Below are 15,563 nucleotides of genomic sequence, written 5' to 3' on the forward strand. Positions count from 1 at the left end.
GGCCTCCCGTGCTGATCCTCGTGGGAATTCCCTGCCAGCCACCAATTCCCACTCGGGTTTCGTTGGAGCTGCTGCTCTCACCCAGCCCAGCGTGGGCTCCCCAGCACAGAAGCTGCACAGCTGTCCTGGAGCCGCTCGGCAGGAAGGATCCCGGGGGCTGTGTCCCCGCAGGACGACGAGGGACAGAGCAGTCTGTGCTTCGGCATCCCTGTCCAGGGTCCTGCGTGCCCTGCAAGGACAAGGGGCCCCCCTGAGCTCAGCCACAGCTTGAAGCTGTCCCCAGGCACCCGCCCTGCTCTGAAGCCTGGGGTGTGCAGAGAGCAGGCACAGAGGGGCAGAGGGGCTGTCCGAGGTGGCAGCGCTGCCAGCACAGCTGTCCCCGTGCCCCCGCAGCCTGGCCCGGCTGCTCCGACAGGGAGCATCCCTGCTCCATGCACGGCCGCCGCTGCAGGCGGACGGGAGGGAATCCGCCTGCCCCGGGAGGAAGGAACGATGCTCGTGGGAGCAGCGCAGGTAGAAATCCTCACGGAGGGTGGCATCCTCACCCAGGGCCTGCCCGGCTCTGCCTGCAGAGACATCCCAGGGAACGTTTGCTCCTGGCTCAGTGCAGCAGCAGAAGCGCTCAGGTGTGTGGCAAACACATTTCGCTCCCTCTCAGGATTTTTCATAGAGGAGCACAGAGGAAAGAAAGAGGATGTGGCAAGACTCGACTGCAGGAGTCCAGAAGGAGGAAAAGCCAGAGACTCAACAAGGGAGGCCAGTCAATAGTCACATCCTCCATCCTGCTCACACCTGGGGTCTTCCTGCCCACTGCAGCCCCTGTCCTGCTCAGGGCTGGCATGGCTCACGGGGCAGCCTCCCTGCACTGCCCCGGAGCTGGCCTTGCCTCCCTGGAGCTGCCCAGGGCGGGCAGGGGGGACGGGCACTGCCCGGGCACATCCCCTGCCCCAGCTCAGGTCTGCACCATCCCCGAGCGCAGGAACTGCTCCCAGCTGGGAAAAGGCTCTCAGCCCATCCAGGGAGACAGGAAACATCTGCATTGTCCCAGCTGGCGGGTGCTCTGCAAGCACAGGATGTGTCCATGAAACAGCCCATTTCCCCTGGCGGGCTGTGCTCAGGTGGGACACGTGCAGCCCCACCAGCTCTGCTCCACCAGCTCCTGCCCAGCCCCTCCAGCTGTGATCCATCATCTCCTGCCCATCCCCACCAGCTCTGTTCCACCAGCTCCTGCCCAGCCTGGACGCTCTGTCCATCGGGGAGGGAGGGAGGGAGGGAGGGATGTGTGGCACATGCAGTTCACCCTCTCCACAGCTAAATGGAGGCCTCTCAGTGCTAAACTAAATTAACCTTGAAAAATTCATTTCACAAATGACTGCGGCAATTAGCTGCTCTTAATGAGCTGCTTCACTCCGCCTGATGTCTGGAGGTCCTGGAGGAAATCAGGATCTGCTGCTCATGCCCCTGACAGCTGACAGGAGCTGGCAGCCCCTTCCCACCTGCTGCCAGGGAGGAATTCCCACATTTGTGCCTCCAGTTTTCTGCACACAGGTTTCCAAGCCCACTGAAGGCTCCCGAGGGCAAAGCTCTGCTGCTGCACCTGAATGTCAGAGACACAAACTGTGTGCCAGTGACACGAGCTGTGTGCTGCAGTGACACTGCCCAGGTGCAGCCCTGGTCTGTGCTGCACAATTTGCTGTCCAAAAGCCCTACACGAGCCCAAAGCTGGCATTTTTCTGTTTGAGGGATCAGAGAGATTTCTAGGGATGCCTCTGATTCCCTCCCTGGGTCTCCCTTCTTGCTGTGGCCTCAAGCAAACACTATTAAATCTAATGTGGATTTTTTCAAGTGTAACCTCCTCTTGTGAATGACCTGGACGCAGCACAAAGGCTCTCAATGTTCTGTTTTAAAAGCTATAACCCCATAAACATCTCCTGTAACAAAACCTCTAAACAGCTTAATATTTACTCATTAACCACTGGAAGAACACCAATGTTTTCTTTTATTTCCTTTCCCCAGTGCAGTCTGCTCAGCCCTGAGAGTTCCCTGCCCTGAGCCCACAGCTGGGATGGCCCCTATGGAACACTGGGCACCCAGAAATTCCTGCCAGGAATTCCCTGAGCAGTGCCAATGCACGTGCCTCTGGAATTTAGGTAAATCCCTTCCCACTGCAGCATCCCTGGCAGTGTGCACCCACGGGCACCACTGCAGGGGCAGCAGAGGAGAAAACACCAAGTATCAGGGGAGCTCCTTCCCAAAATCCCCGCGGAGCTGTCACCCAAAAACTTGAAAGCAGAGTGATCCAAACCAGAGCCCTCCAGCACAGGGCAAACCTGGATGCAACGAGCCTTGGAATCTGCTGCAGTGTCCAATTTTTGTGCCAGAAGTGTCAGGGAAACAAGGAAAGCCGGGGCAGGATGTTGTAGGGTTTTGCTGAGCTGCACGAAAAAAAAATGCGTGCAACAATTTGAAATGTCCCAAGGCGGAATCCAATCCGGCTGTTTTCCCAAAGCTTTGTCATTTCCTGGGCAGTATCACTAAAGAGGGATTGAAGTGCTCAAACCCACTCCAAGCGGGGTAGATTTTGCAATCCACCCCAGAGCTCTTTCTAAGGATTGCTCATGCTTGGCAGGCAGGCTGCTCTGGAAAAGCAGAAATCCTTCCAGCTCTGGCATTTTCTGCTCAGATCTGCTTTTCAGGAGCTGCTTGCCCACGGCACCGCTTCCAGCACATTCCATCCGTGGATGGTTGGGATGGGATGGACCTGCCAGGACACAGGGACAGGCCAAGAGCTCTGGCCATGCCTGGGCTGCAGGGTGCAGGTAAATAAATCCTGCTGCTCACTCCAGCCCCCCACACCCTGTGTGTGTGCCCCAGCCCTGGTCCTGCAGAGCCCCCAGCACATTCTCCAGGATTTAATCACCCCGGGGCTGAGGGGACATTCCCAGGCAGATCCCTCAAACCCAAGGACACAGAACTCTGTGAATTCACAGAATCCTGTGAATCCAAGCACACAGAACTCCCCCTTCCCAGCCTCCAGCCCTTTGCTGTGCCCAGGAGAAGGCAGCTGAGGGTGAGATGAAGCAGATCCAAAGGTTGCATTAACGCTGCAGACACTTATCAAGGCTTGCACAGCCAGGCCAGCAAACATCACCAGGGATCTGTGGGAAAAGTGGGATCCTCCTGGCAATTCACACTCCAACTGCTGCCTTATCTCCCACAAGCCTTATCTCATTCGAGCTGGAGCTATTTTCCTTTCAACCCAGTAAAAATGTGTCAGTTTTATATTTATATATTAGGCCACAATCCCATGGGAAATTAATTTGCCCAACAGCAGAAATCCTGTCATCACAGGCATCAGTCAGTCTGGGAATGGGGATCTCTAGACCAGGCCCTGAAATCAGGGAAATGGCTTAAAATAATAACCACGGGAGGATGTGGGAGACTGAGCAAATTACAGCAGCTCCTTCCTGACTGCAAATGCATTTGAGGCATTTTGTGGTGGGTACAAAATGCAGAGTCAGGGGCTCGGTGTGCCCCATCCCTGGGGGTTCCCTGGGGCATGGGGAGGGTCTCACCACACAAACCAGGGCATGGGGAGGGATGGTCCCCATTCTATCCCCGAATCTCCTGGATGTCCCCACAGACCCTGGGCATTGCCATGTCCCCACAGCTGTGCCACGGCAGCTCTGGGTGCCTGCAGTGCCCCAGGGAGCCTCATCCCACCCTCAGTGGGGCTCCCAGCACAGCCCAGCCGGGTTTGGGGGCCCGAGGCATCACCTGGGCTGGTGGAGGGGCAGGGACCCCCTTCCCTGTGGGGGCAGCTCCCAAAAAACTGCCACTGCATTTCTCTGGATAAATGGCACTTCTTCCTTCACATCCACAGCCTTCTTTTAAGCCTCAAAACGTTCATTTAAGCCTCAAAATGCTCCTGGGAGCTCTTGTCCTGCCCTCCCTGCTCTGGCTGGGCTGGGGCTCTGCTATCTCTCCACTTTCTAACACAGCCGAGCCCTCCAGGTGCCATGAATAAATCCTGTTTTCTCATGGAGACACTCCCACCTTTGAAAGCACTCAGGCTGGGCTGGCAGAATCCTGATTTTCAGCCAAAAACCACCAAAGCCACGCCAGCCTCTTCCCCTGGCCATTCTTTTCCCAGGAGAGCAAACCCCTAGTGGGCAGGAGCGAGGGCTGGGCGCTGAGGAGCTGGGCTGGGGGGATATCAGGGCTCTGGGGGACCCCACTTTGACACGGGTGGGAGCCTGGCAGCAGCAGAGCTGGGGAGCACAGCCCCCAGCCAGCTCCAGGCTGACGTCAGGGCAGCCCTGGCCATGGCTCCTCAGCACATACCTAATTTTCCCTTATAAGGCCAAGGAGAGCAATAACTCTCCTGGCAAGGGGATCAATAAAAACAGATGGTGGGCTCACAATTAGAGATTAAGCACATACCAATCCAGAACAAACAGGCCATAAATCATACGTGAAGGAGGGTATTTATAGTTTAGATCACATTCCTTAATTAATTCAAAATGGCCCAGAAAAGAAAATAATACCAAACTGCTCTTTTTCTGCTTTGTCCCTGCCTTGCTTTTGCAAAGCTGCATTCTTTCCTTGGGGTGCAGGGGCAGCCACGGGACAGAGCGAGGGATGCTCGGGGAGCAGGGCTGGGTCTGGGAATTGCTGGGTCTGGGAATTGCTGGGTCTGGGAATTGCTGGGTCTGGGAATTGCTGGATCTGGGAATTGCTGGATCTGGGAATTGCTGGGTCTGGGAATTGCTGGGTCTGGGAATTGCTGGATCTGGGAATTGCTGGGTCTGGGAATTGCTGGGTCTGGGAATTGCTGGAGGGGACCGAAGGGGTGCAGGGCGAGGGCTGGAGCACAGCTGAGCCTGGATTTGTCTGGCACTCCCGGGGTGCTGGTTTGCACCCCCAGAGCACATCACCTGTCCCAGGCTGGGAGCCCTGAGGTGAGGGTGGAGGGGTCCCACAGGTGACAATGAGCACGGGTGGGGGGGTCCCACAGGTGACAATCAGCACGGGTCCTGCCAACAGGGCTTTGGGCCCTGCAGCCAAGGTCAAACACGTTCCTCATGCAGCAGTTCCTGCACTGCATTGACTCTGAAAGGATGAGGAGCTCCTCGCTCCGGGGGCGCTGCGTGGCAGAGAGGAAACAGCCATAAAACTGATTAATTCTGAGAAAATACCTGGGCAGAACTGATGAGGGGTCCCAGCTTTCCAAAGCAGCCCTGTGACTCCAGACCTGACCTCTGGGACAGTTGGGAATTACTCATTTTGATGGGAACAGTGGGAACAGGGTACCTGAGGCTGGTCGGGAATCTCGTTTTGTCCCTCTAGTGCCAGGGCTGCAGGTGGGGCAGTGCCCATCCCCGGCTGCTTTGGCACAGCTTTGGCACAGGGTCCCCAGCGGCTCCCACACTGCACCCGTGTCTCTCTCACGCTCCTCCAGTGATACAACGCACAGAAAATGCACAGAAAATGCACAGAAAACGCACAGAAAATGCACAGAAAATACCTCCTTGTTTTTGTTAGATTGAGCTGGAAGCGAAGTTCCCCTCAAGAAAACTCTTTGGGAAAAATGGTTTAACTTCTGCTTTTGAGAGATTTACCAAATGCTTTCTATTTTTGCCCCAACACCTTTTCATGCCCTGAACCATGTTTTCATTAAATCCACCCTTCTGTCCAGAGCCAAGGGCACACTGGGATCTTTCCTGCGCAGCATTCACAGATGTTTAAACCACAGAGGAGGCTCGAACACACAAAGTCCCACGGCCCAGGGGACACAGCTGGCCCTGCCATGCCACAGGGGAAATCAAGGTGAAAGTCAGGAATTTGATCACAGGGCACAGGAGGTGTCCGTGCTTCTGTGGGGCGCTGAGCCCCAGGGGTGGGGCAGAGGGGTGGCAGATACAAAACAACATCCATCCCACCTCCTGTTCCTGTAATTCCCTGACAAAGACAATTTATACAGGATATTTATGGCAGAGCAGCAGCAAAGTTATAGAAACTCCTGTCAGCACCTCAGGCTCTGCCGTGCCCTGCATCCCAGCTCATCCTCCTGGGGGTGTGAGGCCACCCTGGGCAGGGTTTGGCAATCCCTGGGGATGCAGAGAGGTGTGGAGCTTTGCACTCCTGTCTGCTCCACACCCTGGGCTGATGCAGACCTGGTGATGCCTCAGCTCTGGAGCTGTTCCCTCTTGCCAGCCTCCTCCAGAGTGCCCTGCCATGGAGCACCCACCCCATGGCCACCAGCCTCCTCCAGCCCCTGGGCGCTGCTGGCCCCTTGCTGGAGCTCCCTGGGGCCACCACAGTCCCTGGAGCTGCTCCTGGCTCAGGCAGACAGGAGCTCCAGACACTCCCATCACCAGGAATGAGTCCTCCGTGCTCTGGGGGTGGCTGTCCCCTTGCTGCTATCGGGCTGCTTTCATCAGCTGTGAGATCACTGCAGGAATTCTGCCCCAGCACTTACTCATCCTCCTCCTCCCTCCCAGAAAAAGCTGTTTTGTCAGTAAATGTGATAAAAATCTCCCCATCATGTAGATTCCAGGTGAAGTTAATAAAAATATTCACACAATCCTCACGATAGTGCACTCACCAGGGTTTGTGTGGCGTCCTGATTGCAGCAGGTGCCTCTGGAGCATCACCCCAGCCCAGGGGAGCAAATCCTGAGCTGGTCACTCAACCCTTGGTGCCCAGGGGTGTCACAGGACCACTGCCAGTGACACAAACTGTGCCACAGACAGCCCAGGGACACAAACTGTGCCACACACAGCCCAGGGACACAAACTGTACCACACACAGCCCCAGTGCCACAAACTGTGTGCCACACACAGCCCAGGGACACAAACTGTGTGCCACACACAGCCCAGGGACACAAACTGTGCCTGCAGTGTCCCCCTGGTGCTTCCCCACAGTCCCTGTCCCACCCTGCACTGCTGCCTGTGAGGGCCTGTGTCTGTTGGCAGCTGGAAGTTTTGTACACCCATGGAAGTTTGTACACCCATGGAAGTTTGTACACCCAAGGAGGATTTGTACATCCATGGAGGATTTGTACACCCATGGAGGATTTGTACACCCATGGAGGTTTGTCCACCCATGGAAGTTTGCTCACCCAAGGAGGATTTGTACATCCATGGAGGATTTGTACACCCATGGAAGTTTTGCATCCTCAAAATCCACCAACACATCTGCTCTGGGAGGGCCCTTTGGGAAAGCTGAAACAAGGATCTAGAACAAGGCCATCGTTTTGTCTTATTTTGTTGGGATTTTTTTCAGGCACTATAAGGAAACCTGTGCTACTTTGCTCCTGGAGATAAGCTTTTCCTGCACCATTGTTCCAGGCTGTTTTCCTTGATGTGCTCTATTTTTGGCACAGGCAAGAAGCCCTAACGTCCTTCCCTATCTCTGGACTTGCTGGAGTTCAGTTTAAAATATTTCTGGCCTTTATCTTAGATTTTCCAGCACTGCAGCAACACCGTCTATCCTCTAGACCGTATTTTTGTCTTATGAGTCACCAGGCTTGAGACAAGCCCCCGGTGGGTATAAAGAGCCCAGCAGCTCCCTGAGCCTCCCCAGCACAGCTCTGGCACTCTCTGCATCCTGCCAGAGCCCGGACAGTGCTCCTGATCCAGCAGAGCAGAACTAGCTCAGGCTCTGCACTCTGCTCCCACACACTTTTATCAAATGCTTTTGGAGCCTCTAAATCTTCTCCCATTAACAGCCCATTTGCAGATGGAAAAGGTATTTCTGCAGTCCTCAGGGGCAGTTTGTCAGGCGGGTTTCACTGATGTGGGCTGCCTGTGAATAAAGACATGAAACATTCCTGCTGGTGTCTCCTTCCCCGGGGATTTCCGTGCTGCAGCACGGGCTGTGACAAGGGGGCAAGGAGGACCTTTGGCTGTCACTGTCCTGGCTCACTGACCACAGCTCCTGGGCAGCCAGGCCATGGCTATCACTGTCCTGCTCTCACTGACCACAGCTCCTGGGCAGCCAGGCCATGGCTGTCACTGTCCTGGCTCACTGACCACAGCTCCTGGGCAGCCAGGCCATGGCTGTCACTGTCCTGCTCTCACTGACCACAGCTCCAGGGCAGCCAGGCCATGGCCGTCACTGTCCTGGCTCACTGACCACAGCTCCTGGGGCATTTTGGCAGCCAGGCCATGGCTGTCACTGTCCTGGCTCACTGACCACAGCTCCTGGGCAGCCAGGCCATGGCTATCACTGTCCTGGCTCACTGACCACAGCTCCTGGGCAGCCAGGCCATGGCTGTCACTGTCCTGACTCACTGACCACAGCTCCTGGGGGCTGCCCCGAGGCAGGGGCAGAACCAGAGCCCTGCAGAGGGGTTTTATCCCCTCAGCCTTCCCCAGCTCTGTGCAGACACCCACCACCCTCCAGCACACAGAAACTCCTCTGCTGGTCAGAGAGGAAGAAAATGAACCCAGGAGGCTGAAGTGACCTGTCCTTGCTCTCACTGGAGGGGTCCAGCCACACCTGCAGCATGGGAATTTGGAGGGCCCTGACTCTGTAGGCTGGAGGTGAAATGTCAGGACGTTGCCCCAATGCCCAAAGGCTTCCCAGTAACAGAGCAGCCCTAATGAGGCAATCCAATTGGTGTTCAAGCCAGAGAGCTCTCTGAAATCACTGCCATTGCTTCCAGATATTTTTCTTGCTGATCCTGTACTTGTTTCAGAGCTCCCAGGGTGCACCTGCAGCGAGTGAAGTGCGCTAATTACTGACCTGAAACTGGTTGTGTTTAGGATCCCGAATTCATGCTGCAGGGCCCTTTCCCGCTAACTGTAACAGCCTCAATTAATCCTTTATTTGTGGGGAGTCAGCCTGCTGGAAACAAGCACAGGGGAGGAGGAGCTGGGACACTTGGGTTTGGCTCCTTGCCCTCACCTCTGTCGCTGACCCTTGCCATGGCAGAAGAAGCCAGGCCTGGCACAGGAGGTTCCAAGGAGATTCAGGAGGTCTCACCCAGCTCCTGGCTTTGTTGCACGTGCCCTGGGGCAAGTAAGGAGCCTCCTTAAACCCAAACCCTCCAGCAGCTTTTCCAGCTTTGGGGTGATCACAGAATCCCTTAATCCTTAGGATGGAAGAGACCTCTGGGCTCGCCAAGTGCAGCCTGTGACCCGCCACCCTCACACCCAGAGCTGGCCCTGGGTGGGTGGCACTGTGGTGGGACTGTGTGACATCCTGTCGCTCCTGACACCGCAGGGCTGACAGAGCTCTCTGCTCAGGGATGAGGCCATTCCTGGCATTAGGACAGACAGGTTTTGGGCACCCAGCACAGAGCCTGAGGAGCCCTGCTGCCCTTGGGGTGAGCATCCCCCGGGCAGCAGAGCAGAGCTGAGCCACCAGGGACAACGTGGCCTGGGACATGGCCCTGCTGAGGAGGTGCTGGCCCTGCCTGGTGGCACCAGCACAGAGCTGTGTGTGCCCAGGAGCTGCCCCAGTGCCAGGCTGCAGCCCAGGGGAGCAGAGCAGCTCATCCCACATGAAAGCTGCTGCCAGCAGAACCAGAAAATACACTTGTCTCGCCAGCAAGCAGCGAGGCAACACCAAACCAGCCCAGCTGGCTGGAAACCAGTCAGGCAGCCCTGTTCAGCCCAGTGAGGCTGGGGCAGCTTTAGGAAACACTCCCTGAGCTCCTGCTGAGGCTCTGCAGCCAGCCCTGGGCAGGGGACGGTGTGTGACCTGCAGTGCCAGCCCTGCAGCCGGGCTGGGGGGCTGCAGGGTGGCACAGGGACAGCAGGAGCCCCCTGGGCATGGGGCAGGACTGGGGGACACCTGCACGCCCTGCCTGGCTGGGCAGCACTGGGCTGGGGGGTTCTCTCCATCCTGTCCCATGCAGGGATGCCAGAGCGGACAGGACCCTTTGGGATGCTGATGTTGACTTGTCGCTCCCTCAGCTCCCCCAAGCTGAATTCTGCAAGAGCAGCGATGCCCCTGGAGCTGCTCAGCACGGATAGAGATGTGGAGATGGTCCCAGGGTTTGGAGAATGGAGTTACCCTAAAAATGGGGCTGAGCCTCCTCATCGCCCCTGCGCCGCCCAGCCGAGGGTCCCGGGAGGAAGGCAGGGGCCAAAGCCAGCCCAGAGGAAGGTTTGGCTCATCCTGGGAAGGGGGTGGGTCAGGGAACTCCCTGCCGAAGTTGTGTCTGCAGGAGGTTCAGGATTCCAGGAGACTGAAAAAGTGCTTGAAAAAGAGATCTCTGGAGATTTGCTGAAACAACAAACCGCGCCAGGCTCAGAAAATCTTGCACAACAAAAGAGGCTGGAGGGTGGGGAAGTATCCAGGGGACAACTTGTACCTGGTGATACCAATCTGACTCTTCCCTGGTCACTGCTGCGGCGAGGAAGGGCAGGAGCAGGGACAGGGACAGGGATAGGGACAGGAGGAGAAGGAACAGGGATAGGGACAGGAGGAGAAGGAACAGGGACAGGAGCAGGGACAGGAGCAGGGACAGGGACAGGGAGAGGGACAGGAGGAGAAGGAACAGGGATAGGGACAGGAGGAGAAGGAGCAGGGGCAGGGCAGGAGCATGGCAGGAGCAGGGACAGGGACAGGGACAGGGACAGGAGGAGAAGGAGCAGGGACAGGGACAGGAGCAGGGACAGGAGCAAGCAGTCCCGTGGCAGGGATGCAATCCAGTTTTGTGTACCCTGTCCACCCCTGCATGACCCGGAGCCCTCAGCATCCTCCATGCCAGGGGCTCTGAGCCTGCTGGAGCCACCGGGGCTTGTCCTGCCCGGATTGGGGTGGGAGGAGACCCATGGTGTAGGACACACAGGACCACAGAACCACGCAGGCTGGAAAAGCCTTCCAACACCCCCGAGTCCAGCCACAGCCCCATCCCCACATGGTCACCTCCAGTGCCACCTCCAGGTGTTTCTTGGACACCTCCAGGGACCCCACCATGTCCCTGAGCAGCCCCTTGCCATGCTTGACCACCCTTTCTGTGAAGAAATTCTCCCTAAGAAGAATTTCACGCATTTCACCCGTGGATATTTGCCTTCAAGGGCTTTCAGGTTTCCACCCTTTACCATCCTGCCCCGCAGTTATTCCCAGGAAACACAATTTCTGCAAGCAGCAGAGGCCAGATAAAGCCTGGCAGAAAGCAGCACGGCCCTGAGCAGCCTCCGGAGCTGCCTCACAGCCGCTCACCCTGCGGCTCCTGGTGAGCAGAAGAGCTGTGCACCACAGCTCAGCAGCTGGGAAATGCTGCAGGGACTTCTCCAGCGCTGAGGCAGGAGAAGCTGAAGGCTGGGAGTGAGCTCCAGGGCTCCCTGGAGGTGTCAGTGGTCCCTGTGGGACCGCTCGTGGCTGTGGGATGCAGGGTTGGAGTGCTCCAGGTCTGCATCCCCAACACCCCAGCGTGAGGCAGGGGGAGATTTCTGCCTGCAGCCACTCCTTTCAGCAGCACCACTGGGATATCGGGTGGCTTTGAACACGAGGACTGAGCAGAGGCTCTGGAGGCTGATTTGGCATCAAACAAATTTAGAAGTTATGTTGAAAAATGGTATCGAGCTGGGGTTATGGAGGGGCTCAAACAGCAGAGGTTTGGGGTGAATAACTGTACAAGGTCATTGCTGCTCACTTAAACCCAAATGTTACAAATCCAGGAAATTGGGATCTGAGGTTAAGCATCAGGGAATTCCAGGCATGCCAGGAATGCAGAGATCAGGCACAAAACACCTGTAGGAAACCAGGGAGGGGAGGAATGAGACAGCTCTGCAAAAGTGGGTTCCACCTCATCCAGCCACTGCTGGGTGGGTCCTTCCCCTGTCCCTGTGGAGCAGGGACAGCACCTCCAGCAAGGCCCAGGAAAAGGGGGGATGGAATTTGGGATGAACAATCCATTTGCTGCCAGCTCCTGGGCCGGGCTGTGTGTGGTCCAGCCTGCCTGCACACGTTCCTCCCCCGGCACATCCAGCTTTTGGTTACTGCTGAGCAGCAGCCAGGATGTTTCAGAGAACCCGAGACTCCAGGGACTGAAAAAGAGAAAAAAAGTTAATTTTTGTGCCTATGAAGGGCAGGCTGAAAATGTGACCAGCTAGTGTGAGCTGGCAGAGCTGGGTATGGGTGCTCTGAGCCCTGCGTGCTGCAGTGGCAGAGGGAGAACCCCACTGGGACCAGCCCTGGCTCCATCCTTGCCCTTTGCCGTGGAATTTCCAGGCAGGGATGTGCCCAGCTGGGGGACAAACTCTGTCTGTGTAGCAGGGACACAGCAGCACTGTCGCAGTGGGGCTGGCCCAGGATCAGCCAGCGGGGACAGGGGACAGAGCTCGTTTTGGGGACACGGGGACACGGCTGGGAGCAGGAGCTGGCAGGCACAGCCCCGTGCCAGGGGCACAGGGAGGTGCAGCCTGGCTCCTCCAGCTCCAGGGACACGGGAGGAGCCCCTGAGGGGGTGAGTGCATGGCAATGGGGGGCTTCGATGGAGGAGATAAGGACCAGGAGAGATCCCTCAGCAAATAACATCACGGCAAACGGGCTCAGACTGGAGATATCAACTGAATTTATTGCTGATGAAATCAGAGCAGGATAACGGGAAGTAAAGGAAAACCTTGGACAGATTTCTCTAGAGCCCACCCTTCCTGGCTAGCACATCTGTCCTCTGGGCCAGCAGCTGCCAGCAGCTGGGATGTGCCCGGGATGTGCCCGGGACAGGCTCATCCCCAGCTCCAGCTGTTGCCAGCTGTGTGCACCCAGCAGCCTCGGGGTCTGCCAGGTATTGGAAATGCAGGTGAACCCAGTGGGAAGGAATGCTGATGTCTGACTCAGTTCAGAAGGCTGAATGATTTCTTTATTATAGTTATGCTAAAATACATTAATATATAAAAAGGAAGATACTAAAACTACAAACTACTTTCTCTAACACAACTCATGACCCTCTCTGAGAGTCCAGACCCAGGCGGGTTGGATTGGCCACCAGCTCAAACAATCCTCACAGAATCCAACCCAGCACTCACCCCAGGTAAACAATTCTCCACACACATTCCACATGGGAAAACAAGGAGCAGAAATAAAAATTGTTTTCTCTTTCATTTCTCTGTGTGCTCCTCTATGAAAAATCCTGAGAGGGAGAGAAATGTGCTGCCCCCGGGGTCCCGCTCAGCCCGGTAACAGCTCCTGCGACCGAGCAACGTTAACCCTTCCGCCGCCGCAGAGCGGGGCAGAGCCACCTCGGAACCGGTGAGTGTGCCTGAACTGCGCTACGCTGTGATCCCGGATGCCTCTTACAGGCTGGGGAAAAATGATAAATATTTATCCCCTCTCTGGAAGCGGCCCTTTATCTTCCCAGTTATCCCACTTACCCCCCGCTGCCCCCAGGCTCTCCCAGCCCCGCTCCCAGGAGGGAAGGAGGAGGGCGAGCAGACCCTGCAGAAGGGCAGGAGCTGCTCTGGGCATCTGTCACATCTGCATTCCTGCCGGGATGCCTGGCAGGGGCAGGGGGACACCTTTCTTGGCCCAGGAAAAGCCACAAGGATGGGTTAAGGCAGCCCAGGGCTCGCTGGGGCTGCAGATGCTCCAGAGGGGCTGCAGGGCTGCGATCCCACCCGGGTGGGATTGTCTCCCAGACATCCTGCAATAGCTTCACTCCTGTCAGGCTCTGCCTCCCTCTCCTCCAGGCCTCTCTAAACATTACCAGAAGGGCTGGCAGGAATTCAGCCCTAACTCATTACAGCTCCTGCAGACGTTCAGCTGGGGGTGAAGACTGGCCTCTTTTGGGACTCTGACAGGGAATTTAAATTGAAACGGGACGATGGAGGGGAAGGAGCCCTATGGAAAAATGAAATTCCTGACAAGGATGTGTGTGTGAAACCCCCACTGGCTGCATGTCCTGCTGTGAGTCAGGAGCTCTGCTCCCCCAGCATGGGCTGCCAGCCTTTAGAACGCCCAGGAATTGCCTGGATGTGGCACAGTTGCCCCTTTACACACCCTAAAACTGGATATTTCCATGCCCAGAGCTGAGAGTGGCCCCTGGGTGCAGTGGCCCAGGGGTTTTTGTCAGTGGTTCCTCATTGCTTTGCTGCAGGGCTGGAACTGGGGGATTCCTTCACCTCAAAGCTCTGCTGGTTCCTCCTGTGCTGTTTTATCTCCTTTAGTGTTCTTTGCAAACCCATCATTGCTCAGCACTATTCAAGCACAACCCCTGTATGAACACTCCCCCTCTATGCTGATTTCCACATGATTTAACATTGAAAAATCCCTTGACTCTCTGCCCTTCAGGCACAGCAGCACCTGCAGAGGCTGTTCCAGTAGGAAGCAAAACAGAAAAAGGGCATTTTATTGTTTCTACAATCAGGTTTTGTTTCCACCCTGCTGTGATTGAATAACAGCACACATATAAAATGACAGCTAAGAAATAATTAATAAATAAACCATGACAAAAAGCTGAGCTACCAAAGACACATTCATTGCAGCCTCTTTAAACCCCGGGGTGTAAATGCACGCCTAGGAAGGGAGTCTGTTAAAAATGCAGCACCAGGATCCTTCAGCAGAGGTGGGGGAGGTATCATGGCTCCATCTGCAGATGCCCTTAAATTCTGTGCCAGGCAGGCTGATCAGACTGGTGCCACTGGGCTCTGAGGGGTTACAGAGCGCTGGTAGCAGCCTCTGCTGTGCTGGTGCACAAATCCTGCCCCAGGAGCAGCCCTGAACCCACCAGGGCTCACCCCTGAGGGCAGCAGACCTCCCTGCAGGGCCTTCCAGCCAAGGTTAACATCCAGGGTAATTAATGGTCTCTTTGTTTGTTTTACCAACAGCCCTTCCAGAGGCTCAGGCCAATCTCATCCATCTTAAACAGGTGAGGAAAGGCACGGGTCCAATTAAAAACTCAATCACTGAATCATTTGCAAATCACCTTTGTCTTCTTCACCCTAAAGCCCTGCTGAGCATGGCCTCTGTGGCTCAGCCCTCCTCTGGCTGGGAGCTGGGAGCAGTTACTGGGGAGCAGGTGAGCTTCTCCATCCCCCTGGCACAGGCTGTGCCCGTGCCAAGCTGGGATTTGGGAATGCTGCCTGTGTGGGAGCAGGGCTGTGCTCATGGGGATGGGGAGATGCTCACAGGGACGGGTCTGACCCATGAAATGTCCCAGAGGAGCTGGGAAAGGACCATGGGGATCAGGTGCTGCTGATGGGAGGGGAGGGAACCCTGCTGGCAGCACCCTGGCTCCTGTGCTCTGCCCTCCCAGCCCCGATGCCACGCTGCAGGAGCTGCACTCTGCATTTCTGCAGCACTTCTGTGCCACCCAAGAGCTCCAGGTCTGGGCTGTGCTTTTCTCCCACTCCCCCCATGGCAGCATCTGCATTTCCAGCTCGATCCAGCACCTTTGCAGGGTGGGGGGAAGCGCTGAAGATATTTCAGAAGTCATTCTGTGGCTGAGCTGTCCCTGCTGGGATGGGTGAGGGGGCTCTGCTCCAGCCCTTTGCCAGTGCTGGGCTGCTCGCTGTGGGAAGGGGAGGCTGAAATTCCCCCCAGGCAGCTTCTGCAGGTGCCCTTCTGCAGCTGGGGACCCTTCTGCACACCAGCCAAGGCTCTGG

The sequence above is a fragment of the Taeniopygia guttata genome, chromosome 18 (genome assembly GCF_048771995.1).
Source record: "Taeniopygia guttata chromosome 18, bTaeGut7.mat, whole genome shotgun sequence".
Taxonomy (NCBI): domain Eukaryota; kingdom Metazoa; phylum Chordata; class Aves; order Passeriformes; family Estrildidae; genus Taeniopygia; species Taeniopygia guttata.